At 37.4% G+C, this 20,769-nt stretch overlaps 1 pseudogene; it reads right to left on the reverse strand.

Annotated features, from left to right (window-relative positions):
• Positions 1-263: 263 nt before the first annotated feature.
• Positions 264-799, reverse strand: LOC129518127 (60S ribosomal protein L29-like; annotated as a pseudogene).
• Between the last annotated feature and the right edge of the window lie 19,970 nt (positions 800-20,769).

The following is a 20,769-nucleotide window of genomic DNA, read 5'->3' on the forward strand; positions in this document are numbered from 1 at the left end:
TTGAGCTATTGTTTTTATCTTTTCTTCATTTATTTCTGCTTTTATCTTTGTTATTTTCTGGTTTATTTTGGGTCATTTTAAATTCTTTTTCTAGTTTTATGAACTTGGAATTAAACTCATTTTTTGTTATTTCAGTTTTCTGGATAAAAGTGTATAATGCAAAAAAATTTTTCGCCTTATCCCTTCCTTAAATGCATCCCATAGATTTTTTTTTTTGACAGATCCTGCTGCAGGTTTATTTGTACAAATAGTACAGGAGGACATCAGGCCCATGCAGACAGAAGACCAGGGGTCATACCAGTCCTTCCATCCTCACACTGGCAGGCAGTGGGGGCCTGGGGACTTTTGGGAACCTGTGCTGCATGAGTAGAAGCAGGAGCCGGAGCCGGGGTTGCAGCTACAGCCTGGGCCTTGGTTTGAGCCTTGGCCTTGGACTTTGGCGGGTAGAGCCTGAGACCTCTGGCAATGCGGGTGCGTGCCTTTCCCTGAGCTTGGGGTGAGTGGTGTAGGCAAGTCCATTGAGCTTATGGCTGTCGCCCTTTGGGATCTTGGGCTTAACCTCCTTGGGCTTGACAAGGGCCTTGATAGTCTCGGCACGTGCAGTCATAGCCTTGGCATTGTTGGTCTGCATCTTCTTCAGGCCCTTCTTGTTGTGCTTCTTGGCAAAGCACATGTTCCTCAGGAACTTGGGGTCTACGCTCTTAAGAGATTTGTATCTTTGTGATTGGGGTTTCTTGATGCCATTTCTGTGCCATTTTTGTGACTGGTTGTGCATGGTGTGGTTCTTGAACTTGGCCATGTCTGCACTAAAGCCCACGGCTCCCCAAACCATCCCATAGATTCTAATAAGTGATACCTTATTGTTATTATTTTTTTTGATTCTGTAACTTCAGTTTTTTTAAATAAGATTTTATTTATTTATTCGTGAGAGACACACAGAGAGAGGCAGAGACATAGGCAGAGGGAGAAGCAGGGAGCCTGATGTGGGACTTGATCCCAGGACCCCGAGATCATGACCTGAGCCAAAGGCAGACACTCAACCGCTGAGCTACCCAGTGCCCTGTAATTTTTTTGTACTTGCCTTGTCATCCAGAAGTTGTTTAATAGGAGATTCCTAAATTTTGAGGAAGAAGGGCCTTTCTGCTTTTGTTTTTGTTGGTACACTCTATTTGTGATTATATGTTAATCAGAGCAAGTTGTTTGTGATATTTATATTTTATGAAACTTACTGATGTTTTCTTTGTGACCTAATAAATGATCAGTGTTTGTCCATGTAGCTGTGGACACTTGAGAAGAGTGTCTGTATTACCTATTATCACGGTATAGACCTCAACATATATTCAAAATATCTATCCTATTAATAATTGTTTCCTAATCAATATGCACATTCTATCTCCATACATATTTTGTCCATTTGATTTATATTGTACTAAAAATGGTGCATTTAAGTGTTTTATCTGTCTATGTTTCCTTGCATTCTCTGTAGTTTTTGCTTCGAAAAGGTGGTCACTGTGTTCTTTGGTGCATATATATTAATAAGTGTTATCTGTTTATTGTGGACTGTAACTTTTACATTGAAATTGTCATTTGGGGACCCTGGGTGGCTCAGCGGTTGAGCTTCTGCCTTCAGCTCAGTTCATGGTCCTTGGGTGCTGGGATCAAGCCCCACATCAGGCTGCCCGCAGGGAGCTTGCTTCTCCCTCTGCCTATGTCTCTGCCTCTGTGTCTCTCATGAAAAATAAATTAAATCTTTTAAAATAACGTGTCATTAGTAGTCAGTTTAATACTTTTGGGCTTGAATTCTATTTTGTTTGATATGAGAATCATTACACTTTCTCTTTTTCTGTTTCCATTTGCCTGGTGAAATTTTGTCTATTCCTTGATTTTTCGTTTTTCTTAATCAGTTTGTTGTAGGTGTGTATCTTATATACAATATATAATTATCTTTTAGTCACCTTTGTTGAGGTATAATTTACCTAACAAAATGCACCTATTTTAAGTGTACAAGCCAATGATTTTTAGTAAATCTATAGAATTTTGCAAACATCAACCACTATCCAATGTTAGAACATTTCTATGACCTGAGAAAGATCCCTCATGGAAATTTGCAGTTCCTCCCCATTTCTCTCCCCATGTCAAGGAAAGCATGGCTCTACTTTCTGTCTCAAAACATTCACCTTTGTGAGGAAACTTCATATAAATGAAACTGTACGATATGTATTTCTTTCACATGTGGCTTCCTTCACTTAGCACAAAAGTTTCTGAGATTTATCCTTGTAGCGAGTATCCGTGCTTTATTCCTTTTACTATTAAGTAATATTCCATTATATGCATATGCCACATTTTGTTTATTCATTCATCAGTTGATGGGCATTTGAATTGTTTCTACCTTTTGGTTATCATGAACAATGCTCTTATAAACTTTTATGTACCAGTTTTTATGTGGACATGTGCTTCCAATTTTCTTGAGTATATATCCCTAGAAGTGGACTTTCTAGGTGATATGCTAAGTTTATGTTTAAATTTTTGATGATATGGAGGTTTCAGTTTTTCTCCATTCTAACACATACTCTTCTTTTTCATTATAATCATTCAAATAGTTATGTAATATCATTGTGGTTTTATTTTGCATTTTCCTAAAGACCAATGAGGTTGAACATTTCTTCATGTACTTATTTGCCTTTCCTATGTTTTTGGTGAAATGTCTATTCAGAATTGCCCATTTTGAAATTGAGTTTTTGTTCCTTTTTCTTAATAACTTGTAAGAGTTCTTTAAATAGTCTAGATATAAGTACCTTATAAGATACATGATTTACAATGATTTCTTCGATTCTATGGGTTGTTTTTTCACTTTATTGATGTTAATCATGTTTTAAAATTTTCTTTATTTTTGATGCTTTGGCCCCTTGGGGCCTTGCTGACTCTAGAGAGACTGTTCCTCCCTCTCAGGGCTAGTCAATTCTTGAAGTAAATGACTTGCCTGTAATATGCTTTTCATATACAAACCAATTACTCCAGAGCCCACACCCCAACCACCTCCTTTATCTGGATCCTACACTCCAGTAGGTAATATTCTCCTGCCCTAATCTCCCCAGGGCTAGGTTCTAGAAAACTAAGGACAGTCTCTATGTCCCAGAGCCCACTGAATTTATTCAAACTAGCCAGTCCTAAGCCTGATTACCATGCCTTGACCATTCCTTCCCGTGGAAACTACTATAAAGGCTTTTGCCCATGTGTTTTCCCACTCCTCTGACCAACCTCATACTTCCACATGTGGTCCCCGGCATACTATGCTATGTCTCCAATTTCTAGGGACCTGGATGAATTTCTTCCTTTATGACAGTAATCTCTGTGTCTGAATGTCTACTATACCTGATTAAAACAAAAACAAACAAGTGCCAGGTTCTCTTAACACATGATGGTGCCTTTTAAAGCACAAAAGTTTTCAGTTTGATGAAGTTTAATTCATCTATTTTTTTGTTACTTGTGTTTTTGGTGTCATATCTAAGAAGTTCCCCTAACCCTGGGTCACAAAGACTTATGCCTATATTTTCTTCCAAGAGTTTATAGTTTTTAGCTCTGACATTTAAGTCTATGTTCCATTTTGAGTTAGTTTTTATGTATGGTGTGAGGTAAGAGTCTGATTTTATCTTCTTGCATATGGATATACTACTGTCCCAGTACCATTTGGTGAAAACATTTTTACTCTATTAAATTACCTTCATAACTTTGTAAAAAATCATCATCTGGGCTTATTTCTAGGCCCTATCTATTCCTTTGATCTATATCTTTATTATTATGCCAGTGCCATGTTGTTTTGAATACCAAATACTATAACTTTTTTTCTACTTTGCATTATTGGAACAAATCCTACTTGGCCATAGTGTATTATCCTTTTTATGTATTCCTGGATTCTATTTATTATCTTCTTTAAGATTTTTTTTACAACCATTTCATGAATAATACTGGTCTGTAATTTCTCTTCTTGTAATGCTCTTTTCACATTTTGGTATCAGTATTAAGTTTGCATGGTGTATCTTTTTCATCCTTTTACTTTCGATCTATGTATATCATTATATTTGCAGTGAGTTTCTTTTCTTTCATTTTTTTGTTTATTTATTTATTTATTGAAGTGAATTTCTTTTAGAGTACATATAATTTGGTGAAATTTTTTCATCCATTCTGACAATCTTGGTCTTTTAATTGATGCATTTAGAACTTTTACATTCAGTACAGTGATAGAATTGGATTTAAGTCTACTATTTAATTATTTGGTTTCTGTTTGTTGCCTCTCTTTTCTATTCTACTGTTTTGCTTTTGTTAACTTATTTTGGGTTATTTGAGCTTTTTAAGTATTCATTTTATTTTCATTCTTTAAAATTTTTATTTAAATTCCAAACATACGGGCAGCCCCGGTGGCCCAGCGGTTTAGCGCCGCCTTCAGCCCGGGGTGTGATCCTGGAGACCTGGAATCGAGTTCTACGTCAGGCTCCCTGCATGGAGCCTGCTTCTCTCTCTGCCTGTGTCTCTGTTTCTCTCTCTCTCTCTCTCTCTCTCTCTCTCTCTCTCTCTCTCTCTTTCTCTCTCTCTCCCTCTCTGTCTCTCATGAATAAATTTTAAAAATCTTTAAAATTTTTTTTAAAAATAAATAAAAATAAATTCCAAACATAGTGTTATATTAGTTCCAAGTATACAATATAGTGATTCAAAATGCCATTTATTGGATGAAAGATCTAAATGTGAGACAAGATTCCATCAAAATCCTAGAGGAGAACACAGGCAACACCCTTTTTGAACTTGGCCACAGTAACTTCTTGCAAGATACATCCAGGAAGGCGAAAGAAATAAAAGCAAAAATGATGTATCTTGCACGAAAGCAAAAGAAGCAAAAGCAAAAATGAACTATTGGGACTTCATCAAGATAAGAAGCTTTTGCACAGCAAAGGATACAGTCAACAAAACTCAAAGACAACCTACAGAATGGGAGAAGATATTTGCAAATAACATATCAGATAAAGGGCTAGTTTCCAAAATCTATAAAGAACTTCTTAAACTCAACACCAAAGAAACAAACAATCCAATCATGAAATGGGCAAAAGACATGAAGAGAAATCTCACAGAGGAAGACATAGACATGGCCAACATGCACATGAGAAAATGCTCCGCATCACTTGCCATCAGGGAAATACAAATCAAAACCACAATGAGATACCACCTCACACCAGTGAGAATGGGGAAAATTAACAAGGCAGGAAACAACAAATGTTGGAGAGGATGCAGAGAAAAGGGAACCTCTTACACTGTTGGTGGGAATGTGAACTGGTGCAGCCACTCTGGAAAACTGTGTGGAGGTTCCTCAAAGAATTAAAAATAGACCTGCCCTACGGCCCAGCAATTGCACTGTTAGGGATTTACCCCAAAGATTCAGATGCAATGAAACGCCGGGACACCCGCACCCCGATGTTTCTAGCAGCCATGTCCACAATAGCCAAACTGTGGAAGGAGCCTCGGTGCCCATCGAAAGATGAATGGATAAAGAAGATGTGGTTTATGTATACAATGGAATATTACTCAGCCATTAGAAACGACAAATCCCCACCATTTGCTTCAACGTGGATGGAACTGGAGGGTATTATGCTGAGTGAAGTAAGTCAATCGGAGAAGGACAAACAGTGTATGTTCTCATTCATTTGGGGAATATGAATAATAGTGAAGGGGAATATAAGGGAAGGGAGAAGAAATGTGTGGGAGATATCAGAAAGGGACACAGAACATAAAGACTTCTAACTCTGGGAAATGAACTAGGGGTAGTGGATGGGGAGGAGGGCGGGGGGTGGGGGTGAATGGGTGACGGGCACGGAGGGGGACACTTGACGGGATGAGCACTGGGTGTTATTCTGTATGTTGGTAAATTGAACACCAATAAAAATTAATTTATAAAAAAAATAAAATAAAATAAAAAAAAATAAAAGCAAAAATGAACTATTGGGACTTCATCAAGATAAGAAGCTTTTGCACAGCAAAGGATACAGTCAACAAAACTAAAAGACAACCTACAGAATGGGAGAAGATATTTGCAAATGACGTATCAGATAAAGGGCTAGTTTCCAGAATCTATAAAGAACTTATTAAACTCAACACCAAAGAAACAAACAATCCAATCATGAAATGGGCAAAAGACATGAAGAGAAATCTCACAGAGGAAGACATAGACATGGCCAACATGCACATGAGAAAATGCTCCGCATCACTGGCCATCAGGGAAATACAAATCAAAACCACAATGAGATCCCACCTCACACCAGTGAGAATGGGGAAAATTAACAAGGCAGGAAACAACAAATGTTGGAGAGGATGCGGAGAAAAGGGAACCCACTGTTGGTGGGAATGTGAACTGGTGCAGCCACTCTGGAAAACTCTGTGCAGGTTCCTCAAAGAGTTAAAAATAGACCTGCCCTACAAATCAGGAATTGCACTGTTAGGGATTTACCCCAAAGATTCAGATACAATGAAACGCCGGGACACCTGCACCCCGATGTTTCTAGCAGCCATGTCCACAATAGCCAAATTGTGGAAGGAGCCTCGGTGTCCATCGAAAGATGATGGATAAAGAAGATGTGGTTTGTGTATACAATGGAATATTCCTCAGCCATTAGAAACGACAAATACCCACCATTTGCTTCAACGTGGATGGAACTGGAGGGTATTATGCCGAGTGAAGGAAGTCAATCGGAGAAGGACAAACAGTGTATGTTCTCATTCATTTGGGGAATATGAATAATAGTGAAAGGGAATATAAGGGAAGGGAGAAGAAATGTGTGGGAAATATCAGAAAGGGAGACAGAATATAGAGACTCCTAACTCTGGGAAATGAACTAGGGGTGGTGGAAGGGGAGGAGGGCGGGGGGTGGGGGTGAATGGGTGATGGGCACTGAGGGGGACACTTGACGGGATGAGCACTGGGTGTTATTCTGTATGTTGGTAAATTGAACACCAATAAAAAATTAATTTATTTAAAAAAATGCCATTTATCACCTAGTGTTCATCTAGGATAAGTGCATTCCTTAATTCCCATGACCTACTTTACTCATTCCCCAGCCACCTCCCCTCTGGTAATTATTAGCTTGCTCTCTATAGTTAATAGTATGTTTCTTTTTATTTTGTCTATTATGTTTTTGATTCCGTATCTTTGCACAGTTTCCTTTTTGGTTTATCAATAGACCAATCTGTATCTTATCTAGCTACATATATATATATATACATATATTTATGTTTGTTAATATTAGTTAAACTATGTATTATATATATGTGTGTGTGTGTGTGTGTGAAATAGAATATACAAGACTCTCAACTATATAGATTTCTTTTCTCTTTCCTCTATTGTAGTTGTATCATGTATTATACTTATATACTTTGAAAACCCCATCCCTAAATGTTATAATATTTACTTTCAACCTTTACACATATTTTAAAGAACTTGAATGACAAAACAGTCTATTATATTTACCCAGATGTTTAACATTCCTGTTCCTTTCCTTTCATTTCTGATGTTCTAAATTTCTTTCTCGTTTTATTTCCCTCCTGTCTGAGAGATTAATTTATTAATTCTTGTAGAGCAGATCTGCTGGCAGAAATTCACTTACTTTTTCTTCATCTGTGGATGTCTTTATTTATTTAACCTTTATGCCTGAATAATATTTTCACTGAGCAAAAAATTGTCGATTAAAAGTTCTTTTCTTGTAGCATATGAAAAATTTTGATCCATGTTCTTTTGAGATTTCTGCTGAGAAAAAATACCACATCATTCAAATTATTATTCCTTTCTAAGTAATGTGTAGTTTTTGTCATGCTACTTTCAATAATTTTTTCATGTCTAGTTTTGAACAGTTTGATCATACTTGTCAAAGCATGGTTTTCTTTGTCTTTATCTTGTTTAGGCCTCCCTGAGCTTCTTGAATATGTAGATTTACATCTTTAGTCAAATCTGGGGAGTTTTCAGTCAGTATGTCTTCAAATTTTTGTTCTGCAAATATTTCTCTTCTCCTTCTGGGACTCCAATGACATGAAAGATGAATGATAGAACTTTTAGTCTTGTCCCACAGGTCCCTGAATCTGTTCATTCTGTAAAATTGTTTTATTCTGTCATTCATATTGAATAATTTCTATTGACCTATCTGTAAGTTTAATAACTCTCTCCTCCATCATTCTCCAGTCTTCATGGAGCCCATCCTGTGAAGAGTTGTTTTGTTTTTGGGGTGTGTGTGTGTTGTGTGTGTGTGTGTTTGGTTATTGTGTTTTTAAATTCTATACTTTGCAATTGGTTGTTCTTTATGACATTCTTTTTTTCTGAGACTTCTATTTTTCTACTTACTGCTAGAATGTTTGCGTCTACTTCTTGGGATTTAATAATAGCTACTTTAATGCTTTGTCAGATAACTCACATCTTTTTCATCTTGGTGTTGGAATTTGTTGTCTTTTCCCATGAAAGTTGAGACTTTATTAGTTTTTCATATTTTTCTTTTTCATATCTTCATTTCCAGTGATCATCATTTTTGTGTAAATCCACTTTTTTAACTGGAAATAGAGTAGGAGGCCTGTGCCTTTCATTCAATATTGTGCCTACTTGTGTCATCCGTTCTTACTTGATAGTAAGCCATGATCTCTACCTCTTCTCATTTCTAGTACATAAGAGAATTGTGTATTCTTGCCTGTTTTCTCTTGTAGACTGTTAGGGTGAGATGCTGATCACTCAGTGCTTGGGACTGGGTAGAAGTTTTAATAAAACTTAACTCTGGTTCATCCTCCTTCCTTGGACATGGCCCTCTTATGCTCTTAATTGAGAACCACATAGGTCTCTGTTTCCTCCATCCTAAAAGAATTAGGGATGGTAATGTCAAAGGAATGAAGTGGTAATATAAACATTCCCACAGATAGTCATGATAGAAATGGGATAATATGATTAAAAAATTATTTAAACGTACTGAAATCCCTGTAAGAGGAACCAGAATAGAGATGATAATTTACTCTAAAACTTTAAGCTATAAGATTATGATTTTGTTGCTTCTGGCCCGAGAATGGTTTCCAAGCCCCATAACTATGACTACTGGTGGAGATTGTCTTACCAGCTGAAGGGGTCAGAGTATAGAGTTTGGTGATGTAAAAACAACTCGAAACTTAAAGGGGGAAATTCTAGAAACATGATCGAAAATTTAAAATGTTAATCCTGTTATCAAGAAAACTGCAGAAGGAATGTGACCAAAATTTTAAATATAAACTACACCCAACCCCCTAAATAATAGCAAAAAGCTGTTTGACACCAAAGAGGAATTTATTCTTAAAATATAGAAGAAGGTAGATATTTAGGCTCTAGATGGAACCTAGAGTTCTTTCAAGGGTCCCCAGAAACAAAAGATTCTTGTGTGATGGTGGAGGGGAATAGGAATGGTAGTATTGGAGAGACTTGAGAATTGAGAATTTAGGTTAAAGGTCATGAAGATTTCTCTCCATTTCTGCCCTCTTTTTCCTCAGACAGGCTTACATTGAGGTAGTTATATCTCAACACCAAAAAAAAAAGTTCTTGGATTAAAAAGAAAATGAGTAGGATTATAGCCACTGGCCTATTGCTGGGTGATGGTTTATGGCAACAATGTTATCCAAACATGTTGAAAGAGGGTAATTAATATTTACACAGATATTTTTGAAATGAATGGCCAAATTTTTATTACTCTGCAAAGGAAAGGGAGAAGGCATAATATGGGTAAGGTGGAAAGATTCATGGCAGGTTGTAGGGTCCTGAGTTGCACAGTTTGCATGAGGCATAAAGATGGCAGAACAGTAGAAAGAGAGTCCTGCATTCTGGAACTTATTCAGTCCACTCATTCCATCCTGTAGTTTGTCCAGAGCTACTGACGAAGGGGCTGCCTAGACAGGTATTTTATCACTTACATCATTCAGCTGTAAAATCCAATCCATTCTTTGGCTCATCATATAAAGCAATTGTAGAAGTCATAGTCAATAGTTTTGGAAAGCTTTTATGTTAGGATAGACTAAAATTGATCTACTTCATTTAATTATTATGTCTTTTAGGATTTGCCAACCTTCCCTCAGACTCAATTGGCTTAAAACTAGGGAGACTTTCTTCTGCCTCTGAATTCCTATAGCATTTCTTTGACCAGACTTTTTGTTTGGCACTTGGTAGACTCATAAAATTTGGAGTTGAAAGAATTTTATTTAAAATTCATCTAGTTGAACTTAATACTCACTGTGGGGATTTCTTCTATCATGCCTCTTATAGATATTTATCTAACCTCTGATTGGACACTTCTAGTAATAGGGAACTCTTTACTATTTAAGACTTCTCCACAGATGGATAGCTAGATATTTTCTTGGAACATGTAGAGGACAAGTCTGAGCAGAAGACTAAGAAGGAGCTACTAGACAAGTAGAAGGAAAATGAAGAGTGGCATTCTGGAAACAAAGGCAAAAGAGAGTTGTTCCCATTGCCCTCAGCTAATAGACAAATTTCCCAGTTTTCCACTTCACCTTGGAGAAAGCAATTGTCACTTGCAAATTAACAAGTTTGCCAAATCCAAAGGAGGAATTTTGTCAGAATGACTTCTGGACAAATTGCTGAAAGAATATCAATGCCAGAGATTTTTCTCTTAACTCAATTTAAGTAAAGTCAGTAAAAGTCAGAAATAGAAGGACCATTTGAGATGATCTAGTTCCAAATCATCACTTTCCATTTGTGAAAGCTGAGACCCAGAGAGAGAGGAAGGCAGTTGCTCAGGGTCCCATTGTAGATCATAATGGTTTGAGAGCATAATGGTTCTGATTTTGCACTGATTGAATTTGGCAGAGGATTTATTTCACTAAACCTATATTTTCACCCAAAATTGAGTATAGTCATATGCACAGTAATCCACACTTCATAGGCATTTTTTTTCTTTGTAAAGACCAAATGGGATAACATAGCATCTATTTTAACATCTGGGACAGAGTGGATACTTAGTGAGTGTAGATTCCTTCTCCTTCTCCTCCCTTTGTTTTCTCTTTTGAGAAGATGGCTAGTACATAATAGAGACTTCATAATATTTGGTGATTGGAATTGGCTGCCACCTCGATGCTACATAGTGCTTTGTCCTTTCCAGAATCATTCCCATATGTCAGGCAGGAATTTATAGGTACAAGGGACTTTTCACAGCTTTCCCCCAACTAAGTTCCTGTACAAGTTGGACAACTCAACTGTCAAAACACTGGCATATCTGCTCCTTTGCACACTCATCCCCTCATCTGCCACCAGACCACTGCAGAGAATAGGAAGGCAGAAGGGAGTGGGAGTGAGATCAAAACTGCTCCTTTTTCCAAGCCCTTGGTCCATACAAGGATAATTTCTTTCATCTTGGAACATTTTTGCTTTATCATGTAGAGGCAAAAACCTGCCTTTCTCGAGCCCAGTGCAAGTGCCTTGTCCTGTGAGCCTTCACAGCACTTTGTACATCTCTGTTTTATAAATAAAGAAATGAAGGGTCTGAAAGGTTAAATAACTTGCTCAGTCACAGGCTTAGTAAGCAGCCCAGCTGAGCGGTAAGTTGACAATCATTCTTAAGCACTTTCCTTTAACAAAGTTGTTGTTACCATATCCCTCATTTTACAGATGCCAAATAGTGGCTTAAGGATCTGCCCAGAGTACTCTGCTAGTAAGTGACAAGCTGAGATCCACACAAATTACTAAAGATTTGCTGAGTGGACAGTCATCCCTCTGGAACAGGGTTCCTTGACCTTGGCACTAATGACATTTTGGGACTGGGTAATTTTGTGCTTGTGTGGTGTAGGGCTGCCCTGTGAATTGTAAAATGTTTAGTAGCACCCCTGGCCTCTACCCATTAAATTCTAGCAGCATCCTCTCAAGTTGTAACCACTAAACATGTTTCCTGACATTGCTAGTTGTCCTGTGAAGAACAAACTCTATTTTAGAACCTTTGCTCTGGACCCTGGTCACCATCTCTTATATGAGTTTTCAGAGTTTGATGTCTTTGGAAGAAGAAAGATAATCTTTCTTTCAGGGATGATGTTCTCAAACTCATGTGTGACTTAGAGTTTCCCATTTATGATTAGTTTTTCTGGCTTTGTTTTATGAGACTTGTCACTCTTTAATGGTCATGGAATTACAGAGGATGTCAAAAATTTTTAAATTTGGCTAAATCTTCTATGAACATGGAATGGTCATCTGTTAGACTGAACTAGAAAAAGTCAAAGTATTCAGCAAAAAACCATATAATCAAGAAAAAAGTGAAATGAATTGAAGATGGAATTATAGATATTTCCACCTTGACTCCCCTTTTCGGCTTGTTCTTGAGTCAAATCCAATACGAGCAGTATTCTTTGGATTTGTTGTTCAAACTCCATTTACCACAGGCTTCTGAGCCTCTCATAATTCTGATATGGCTAGGAAGTACATTTATTCCTGAATCTGAGACAATAGCTGAAGTTATGTTGGTATGGGATTGGTAGAGAGTTACATCATCTTGGCCCTTGAAAATCTTGGGCTATCACCATCCAGACTGTGCACCGAGCACTCTCTGGCCTGAGCCCTTCCTTACTCCATTTAGGGCAAGATCATGATAGAGCAAAATAGCAACTTTATTCATAGTAGACAAAATCTGGAAAAAAAGTACATGTCTATCAAAAGGTGACTGGATAAATAAACTGTGGTACATCTTTATGGTGAGCTACTGCTCATTAAAAGCAAACATGTTACTGATATATACAGAATATGAATGAATCTCCAAAACATTATGTTGAATGACAGAAGTCAGCCATGAAAGAGTATATGTCATGTGACTCCACTTATGTGTAACTCTAGAGCAGGTAAATCTAATTTATGGTGAAGGGAATCAGAACAGTCTTCTGTTGAGAAGTATGGACAGGCAGATTGACTGTAATGGGACATGAGGCAATATTTGAGAGTGATGGAAAGATTGTATATATTAATTATAGTGGTGACTACATCAGTGTTTACTTCTGTAAATCTCATTGCACTGAACACTTAAAAAGGGGTGGTGTATTTTTTATTGTGTATAAATTATATCTCAATAATGTTGATACAAGAAGGAAAAAGTCAGAAGTTTCCATTTAAGTTAAAGATAATATACTCTTCTTGAAATTCTCTTTGCCCTTGCTTTCAGGATACCAATATAACTCTAAGTTCCTCAGCTACAAAGTATGGATAACAGGTTCAGAAGATTAAATGAGATAATGCTAGTACAAGTGCTTGGCCCAGGGCCTGCCCCAGCATAAACACAACCCAGTCAACAGAGGCTGCTGTCTTTCCTTCTCCCATGCCCAGGATGGGCCCTTGTATAAAAATATAATGACCAACATTCAGAGTTTATCAGTGTTGTATTAAACAAGCTCCTTATATCCTAAAACTCAAGTCAACCAGGCTAAATCACTAAATCAATAGAAAAAATATGTTAAATTTATCTGACAGTCCAACTGAACTCATCCTGCTCTGAAAAATACTTGTACTAATGTCTAATCATCCTTCTCAAAAGATGCTAAATAAAGATTGGGATTGACAAATGGGGAAACTTAGGTTTACAGAGGTGAATTAACTTGCACAAGATTACAATTAACTGTTACAGGTGTGACAAACCTAGATCTGACTGATTCACAAGCTTGCATGCTTTCTCTTATACCATATTGCTGATTTTAGGACTTTCATTGAAAATCCAGTGTGACTCAGCAGTGTGCTGATTGCTAAAGGTGATCTTGATCATAAGCTGCATTAATTGGTATGTTTTCCAGAAACAGAAGAATGAGAGCCTAGTCAGACATTTGTCAGGTATTTTGTTCAGTTCTGGGACATACACTCTTAGGGGGGTTGAGGACAAACTTCACTGTGTTCAGCAGAGGGCCTGCACTGGTGTAGAGAGCTACCAGAGTTCTGCCAAATGTAGAAGAGCTTCAATTTAGCCTGACAAAAAGGAAACCAGTGGAGAAATAATACCTCAGAGATCTGCAAGGCTATCTTGGGAGGCTTCTAGTGGCAGAACTTTGAAAGTAATCTGGGGTTGGGCTCAGTGAATTTAGGGACCCTTCCAACTCTCATGGTCTTTGAATTCATGATCATTGCAAGTTACTGTTGGTGCCTTAGTGAAATGCTTCCTCACATTCTAGCATTTTGTGAGTGGTCTTAGCATAGTAGTGACTCATTAAATGTTTGTTGAATTGAATTGAATCCTTGCTATATAATGGAATCATTAGAAAGTGGAACCTCATTATACTGAAGTTTAACTCGACAATAGAATTACTACCCAATTTTTCAAACTCTCAAACAAATATCCTTTGTTAAGTGATACAATATTTATGTGAATTAGTACCAACCTTTGGGAGGGCATTAAACATTCCCCATTAATAATTGCTTCTAAGTGATAGTGCATACTTGGCAGGGAATGGGAGCATTTATGGGTTTTCTCTCCCACTATTCACAGCCTTTTAATGAAAGCTGTGGCTCACTTGAGGTGAGGGAATAAAGGACAAGGGAGCACTTGGATTCCCCCCTTTGCTCTTCACATTGTGACTGGTGAACAAGGCTGACTTCATTCCACAGCTGGATTGATATGCAAATTTACCCCGACTAATTGGCTTCCCCAGCTGTCTCCAGAGGGCGGATGTATTCTTTTATAAAGTGCTGTCTAGGACTGCATTGAGAACATTAGAACTACTTAATTGAATATCAATGAATCTTTATAAACTAATAATGATGGGGAGCCTGGGAAGCATGATGTAGATTTGGCGTATTGAGAAGAAGAGAGTCCTGATTTGAATTTGTGGGAAGTAAAATTTTCTCTGGGTTTACAAAACCCAGTTTAGGCTTCTTTGATCTGAAGTCCTTGAAAACCCCACTGGTGCCTTCTTGAACATGTCATGTGATGAGTGTTGGACATGATAAGCAAGTGTGTGCCTCTGTGTCTGGGGATTACCACCCCCTCCATCTTTCCCTAATACAGTAAAATGCAATGGTTGTTGTGGTTAATTCTTGTTCATGTAAGAAGAGTCACTACTTTGCACAAGTCAGCCTTAGGGGCTTGGGCAGTGCAACCAAACTAAGTATACCTGTACTCTCCCTACACAGGGCAGTGAGGAGCCAGCCAGCATATCTTCTCTGTCCTGGCAGATCCAACATTTGGAGAATGAATAAGCATAGATCTTTGCCATTAAGTCCTACAAGGAAGTCCATTGGTTCAAACCAAACCAAAACAGCAGGCTAAATCAAAACAATAAACAATAAATAAAACCCTCCACAGTTAAAAGTTGGGCTGGTATTGTTGGATCACTGGAATATTCAGAGGTTCACTGAGTTGTGCCTAGGGTAAGGATTTCATTTTCCTCCTCTATTCTCCCTGCTGCTATTATCTGTGCTACTAGACATCCAAAGGTATTATAGAGATACCAAAAAAGTGTGATATCACTGTAAGAGATAGACATAGATTAATGGAACAAACTAAAAAGTCTAGAAACAGGCCCTAGTATACAAGAATTTCTTTTGCATTAGAAGTGTCATTTCTGATCTGGGAAAAAGACTTACTTATTCCATAAATGACATTGGATATTTGGTTAACTCTTTGGTATCAAAATTTCTTAGTAAAGATAGACCTCACATGATACTGATCAGAACAAATTCTGATTTTTTAAGGAGTTTGATGTGTGGGTGTGGCCATTAAAAAATGAGGTAGGTGTGTATGTATAAACATGGAAGACTCATCTTAAGATACTGTTGCACACAGGTAATGCATGGAAGTATTGAATCACTATATCATATACCTGAAACTAATATAACACTGTATGTTAACTCACTGGAATTTAAATTAAAACTTACTAAAAAAAAGAAAAAGAAAAACACATATCTTAAACAAACAAGCGAAAACAAAACAACCTTCCCCCAAATAAACAGAACTTCCAAGTAAAAAAAAAAGATACTGTTGTACAGTAATATGTCTAGTAAGACCTCTTTTGAGAAAACTTTATAGATAAAAACTATATAAATAAAATGTCCTTATTAAAAATTATTCATTAGTTTATTGGATACTTTTTCCCTTGCATGACATATTGCAATGACATTTTGACATATACTCATAAAAACAAAAAATCCCACAGAATCTGCATATGTTTTGGAATAAGCATGGAATACACATTAAGTTTAAGAAATAAAGAAGAGCAAAAAAGAGTTACACGTACAAAAAGACATAAGAAAGGGAGGAGGAATTGAAGGTGAATAATAATATGATTCGTGGGTAAACAAAACATTTTCAGCATGAAAGCAAAGGAAGAAACCATAAAGAGAAAATTTGATAAACAAGATCATAAAGAAGGAAGAACTAAAAATCAAGAAAATCACCAAAAATAAAATTTAAAGGCAAATGACAAATTCAGAACAATATTTGCAGCACATATATATAAAATATTCTGGGAAATCAATAAGAAAAAGATGAATTTAACAGAAACTTAGGCAACAGACAATTCAAAATGAAAAAATACAAAAGGCCAATAGATATAAAAATCTCATTAGTAATAAAAACCACAAATTTAAAAATACTATCAGGGGATCCCTGGGTGGCGCAGCGGTTTGGCGCCTGCCTTTGGCTCAGGGCGCGATCCTGGAGACCCGGGATCAAGCCCCATGTCAGGCTCTCTGCTTCTCCCTCTGCCTGCTTCTCCCTCTGCCTGTGTCTCTGCCTCTCTCTCTCTCTCTCTCTCTCTCTCTCTCTCTCTCTCTCTGTGACTATCATAAGTAAGTTAAAAAAAATACTATCATTATTGTCTACCAAATGGAAGCTTTTATTTAAGTGAGAATGCCCACCCAGCTGTGGTAGAGGTGTGAGGAAAAGGGAATTTACCTACACTGCGGGAAGGCAATTGGCAATGTGTATCAAGAGATTTAAGATATTTCATAGACTTTGGCCCAGGAATTCTCTCACTGGCACACAGTCTAAGCTGCTTCAGAGATAAATTCAAAGATTTATATATAAAGGTGTTACTCAAAAGAGTCTCAAATTGGGAATAACTTAAATTGTCATTTAGTTCATTATAATAGTTAAATATATTACTGGTTAAGTAATTATGCTATTGCTACATATAAATCCTACATTTATATGTAAAAATATAAAATTTTTAAAAATTTTAAAAAATAGGACGCCTGGTGGCTCAGCGGTTTAGCACCTGCCTTCGGCCCACGGCATGATCCTGGAGATCAAGTCCCACATCGAACTCCCAGCATGGAGCCTGCTTCTCCTTCTGCCTATGTCTCTGCCCCCCTCTCTCTCTATGCGTCTCTCATGAATAAATAAATAAAATCTTTTTAAAAAATTTAAAATAATATTCTGAAATACAACTAATGTGAGGAAATGCTCATACTATAGAAAGTGAAGGAAAAAACAGGATACAAAATAGGAATCAAGGTTACTCTCTCCTGTGGGTAGCCACATCTTAAAAAAACTCTTCTGACCTTTCTGTCCAAGATTCCTCTTCGTTCATTCCTATCCAAACTTTTCGTAAGAGTAATCCACAAACTCATCCCTCTTCCACTCCTAATGCATCACCATCCGGATTCTACCTTGGGACCTGTTCTCATCAACACCACTAATGGCATCTCAGTTACTAAGTGTGGAAGATTCATTGTAGGTCTCCACTTGTCAGGGCCGGTCATTCTTCCTCTGCATGTCCTTTCAAGATTAGGTTTCCAAATGGGGCTCTTCTCACTGTTCACAATCTTATTAAGATGACCTTGCCCACTCTCATGAGTTCCATTATTATCTCTGACAGAGTACTCTTCGATACTTATCTTTAGCCCCAATCTCTCCCTTCAAATCCCAGGATCATCTATCAGTCTGTTGGATATTTCCACCTGGATGTCCCCCAGGCACCTGCCAACTCCACATGTTCCCAAACCAAATTCATCATCACCTTCAGCTTCTAAAATCTGTCTCCATATTAGCTGTTTCAGTTGATTGTGTTTCTACTCTCCCAGTAGAGTTATCATCACTGTGTGCTTATTTCCCTCTCTCATTCTTTTTCCCTCTCTCTCCTTCCTCCCCAATCATGCACATGTGTGCATATGTTAATATAACCTCCTTAAGGGCAGGCACCATGATTTAGTCACCAGTGTAGCCCCAGAACTCAAGAAAATGCTTAAATGTTGATTAAATGCATAAATGAAATTATTAACTCTTTATTCATATTAATTCTTTTGACTCTTTTAATGATTTTGTTTGTATTTTTAAAACACAGAAAAATACAAATATTGCCACCTTTTGAGGAAATAATATAAAATAAACATTGAGAGTACCCACTTTAGCCTCTTTAATAACTCCAAGGGAGGGTGAGGCTAAACCTTGAAACATTTTGGTGCCTAAACCTCTTGACCTGGTCCTATGCTTAAATATGTTTTTATTTTTATTTTTATTTATTTAATTTTTTTAAATTTTTTTTAATTTATGATAGTCACACACACACACACACACACACACACACACACAGAGAGGCAGAGACAAGGCAGAGGGAGAAGCAGGCTCCATGCACCGGGAGCCCGACGTGGGATTCGATCCGGGTCTCCAGGATCGCGCCCTGGGCCAAAGGCAGGCGCCAAACCGCTGCGCCACCCAGGGATCCCAAATATGTTCTTTTTAAAACTTAAACTGCAATCATGTTAGATGTATGAGATTGCTTTCACCTAAAAAGGCATCATGGGTGTTTTTATAAGACATGTCAATCTACCCTCTGCTTTTTTATGGCTGCCTAGATTCCATTATCTAGATGCATTATAATAAACTGAAGCATTTCCTACTGATAGGGACATAGGCTGTTCACCTTCCTTTTTTAACTATTAAAAACAAGGCTGAAACAAACATCTTCAAATGCATAGCTTATACATATTTGTGATAATATTTTTTTTGTTTTTGTTTGTTTGTTTGTTTGTTTTTTATTTATGATAGGCACACACTGAGAGAGAGAGAGGCAGAGACAGAGGCAGAGGGAGAAGCAGGCTCCATGCACCGGGAGCCCGACGTGGGATTCGATCCAGGGTCTCCAGGATCGCGCCCTGGGCCAAAGGCAGGCGCCAAACTGCTGCGCCACCCAGGGATCCCTGTGATAATATTTTTATAGAATTAATTAAGGATTCCTGGAAATGGAATTTTAGTGTTGTGGAGCATATGGATCTAAAATTTTATTTATTTATTTTTTTAATTTTTATTTATTTTATGATAGTCACACACAGAGAGAGAGAGAAAGAGGCAGATACATAGGCAGAGGGAGAAGCAGGCTCCATGCACCGGGAGCCCGACGTGGGATTCGATCCGGGGTCTCCAGAGTCGCGCCCTGGGCCAAAGGCAGGCGCCAAACCGCTGCGCCACCCAGGGATCCCTGGATCTAAAATTTTAGTAGACATTACCTAGTTTTCTTCATATATAAACACACATATACCTTAATAGTCCATGAATACCCAGTCCCTTTTGTACTCAATAATACTTGATATTAGCAGTATTTTTAAAAATTTATTTATTTGAGAGAGAGAGAGAAAGGGAGAGAGAGAGAGACAGAGAAAGTGTGAGTGGCGGGGGCAGAGGGAGAGAATATTCAAGTAGATTTCAAGCTGAGCATAGAGCCTGAGGCAGCTCTATCCCATGGCACATGAAAACACAACCTAAACTGAAACCAAGAGTAGGATGCTTAACCGACTAAGCCACCCAGACACTCCCATATTAGCAATATTTTTCAAAGATTTTATTCATCCGTTCATGAAAGACAGAGAGAGAGAGAGAGAGAGAGAGAGAGAGAGAGAGACAGAGACACAGGCAGAGGGAGAAGCATGGGACTCGATCCCAGGATCATGTCCTGAGCCAAAGGCAGATGCTCAACCACTGAGCCACCCAGGCATCCCGACATCTTGGTATTCTTTATCAATTTTTTATTGAGTTGTTTGTAGAAATTCTTTGCCTTTGCTAGATGTGTTGCAAATATTTTTCCTAGTCTATTGCTTGTCCTTTAGCTTTGTTTATATGTATTTTACTGTAGACATAGTCATTTTCAATTGTTTATATAGTCATATTTTCAATATTTCAATTTATGGCTTCTGGGTATGAACATTTTACTTCAGGGTAAGAAAATATTATTTTGTATTTTCTCCTCAAACTCCATGTTTTTTTCATATTAATTGTTAACTTACCTGAATATTTTTTAATGAAACAGGACCCTATATTTGTTCCCAAATAGGTAATGATCACTGCACTTTATTTGCTGAATAAACCTTACTTTCCCCAGTAATTTGAAATGTCAATCTTATCATATATTACATTCATACATAGATATATGTTTGTTTCTAGAGTGCTCACTCTGTTTCATTGATCCAGCACATATTTCTATGCTGGAATCATGCTGTTTTAATTACTGAGACTTTATAATAGATTTTGACATCTAGTACATATGTCTTCCTTTATTGTTCTTCTTTGTCAAAAATATCTAATTTATAACTATATTAAATCTCTCAGAAGAAATTCAGAATCAATTTGTAAAGTCCAAAAAACATCACTGATCCTTTGATTGGAATCACATTTTTATATTAGTTTCAAAATATCTGCATCTTGGTAATATTAAGTCTTTCTCTCCAGGAACCAGGTATGTCATTCCATTCATTCATTTGTGTGTTCTTTGAGAAAATGTGGATTATTCTCTCAATCCTTCTAGGTTTGCCTTTCTTTTTTTTAATTT

Source organism: Nyctereutes procyonoides, unplaced genomic scaffold (assembly GCF_905146905.1).
Source record: "Nyctereutes procyonoides isolate TBG_1078 unplaced genomic scaffold, NYPRO_anot_genome, whole genome shotgun sequence".
NCBI lineage: Eukaryota > Metazoa > Chordata > Mammalia > Carnivora > Canidae > Nyctereutes > Nyctereutes procyonoides.